General features: G+C 41.8%; 1 long non-coding RNA gene across 1 annotated transcript; it reads right to left on the bottom strand.

The window, feature by feature from the left end:
• Positions 1-408: 408 nt before the first annotated feature.
• Positions 409-987, bottom strand: LOC139191641 (uncharacterized). Its single transcript, XR_011575748.1, has 2 exons — positions 886-987; positions 409-790 (listed from the first exon to the last, which is right to left on the bottom strand). It is a non-coding gene; the product is annotated as an uncharacterized lncRNA (long non-coding RNA).
• Positions 988-1,572: the final 585 nt, after the last annotated feature.

The following is a 1,572-nucleotide window of genomic DNA, read 5'->3' as shown; positions in this document are numbered from 1 at the left end:
CCGTGAACAGCACTTTTTTAATCTTCAAGTTTTCCTTAAGTTATTGAATTGGACGGGAAAACGCATACAACAATTCAAAACATTCTTCAAAAGTCCCCTACGTGAAAAGCACAATAGAGATACAATCAAAGATCATTAAACTTTGTGAAAACTATAAGCATTGACGAGGCATTCGTAACTATGAAAAGCATGATACTTTTGCCAAGAATTTACTTAACGTGATTGTGACTAGCAACCTTTACTACTTGTGAAAATAAGTTCATAACGATTAGGTGAAATTCACTTATATTCTAGCATCAAATTCATGCATGTAAATTAAGCGTGCACTCTCAACCAACATACACAAATCAGTTTTTATACGAACGGATAAGTAAATTGAATTCACAACTTATAACTCACAACTGAAGGTAATCAATTCATATTACAAATATATTCATGGCTTTGAATTAACCTCTAGCCAAAATAAATTTAATTACACATTATTTTCTAATTAAACCATAAATTAAACATGAGTTTGAGAAAATAACACCAATAAGAATGGAGTGAAGCCCTCTGCCTCTGTCCTTATTCTTTGCGCCGTTCCTGCACAGTCCCTGACCTTTTATTCCCCCACTGCTCTCTGCCCTTCTGCCCGTCACGTCCCTTGCTCACGCTGCTAGGCAGCCTTCTCCTTCCAGTACTCTTTCTCCCGCTTCCAATCCCGTGCCTGCTGGTCTTCTGCCTTCTGACATGCGCCTCTCTCCCCCTCGGTTTCTCTATTTCTCTTCCTCAAGCTGCCAAATGGCAGCACCTATTCCGTCTCACTCTGCACTGTACTGCTCCTTCTTCCTGACCTCCCGCGTCAGTCTCTCTATTTCTCTTCCTCAAGCTGCCAAATGGCAGCACCTATTCCGTCCCTGTGGACTCTCTCCTGACCTCCCTATTTCTGCTGTCTCTTTTCACGCTGCCCAAAGGGCAGCTCCCTCCCTCTCACTCCAAGACCCCCCTATTTCTGCTGTGTCTTTTCACGCTGCCCAAAGGGCAGCTCCCTCTCTCTCACTCCAAGACCCCCCTTCATCACGCCAGCCTCTTCTTATTTTTATATCTTTCTTCTTCTCTATCAGTCACGCCAGCTGCCAAAGGCAGCTGTTTTTTTTATTCTTTCTGCCTTTCTCACCTACTTGGCCTCTTCATTTTGTCTGCCCGTTTCTTTTCTTATTTTATTCTTTTTCGTTTTTGACTCCCCCCAGTCACGTCCGCTCCTTGCTGCTTTCCTCCAGCTGCAAAGCAGCATCTTTTCCCCTAGTCCCCACGTCTCTCGATGTAAACCAGCTGGTCCACCTGCCAGTACCCACGGCAGCTTGCACTTGCCCGTCTTCTTATTTCCATTGGATTCTTCTTTTCTGCCTTCCTTTTAATATATAGACATAGAGAGGGACAAACCTTGTTTATAAAATGTAAATTAGTATTATCATGTGACAATAAAGGGTAAATTTGCATAACAGATCCTATAAACACAAAAATAACGTAAATAGCTCAAAAATATAAGGAACTAACCAAGAAAAGACGAGTGAATTCGAAGTAAAAATATAT

This window comes from Malus domestica, chromosome 15 (assembly GCF_042453785.1).
Source record: "Malus domestica chromosome 15, GDT2T_hap1".
Classification (NCBI taxonomy): Eukaryota; Viridiplantae; Streptophyta; class Magnoliopsida; order Rosales; family Rosaceae; genus Malus; species Malus domestica.
This window is presented reverse-complemented; position numbering and strand designations above follow the sequence as displayed.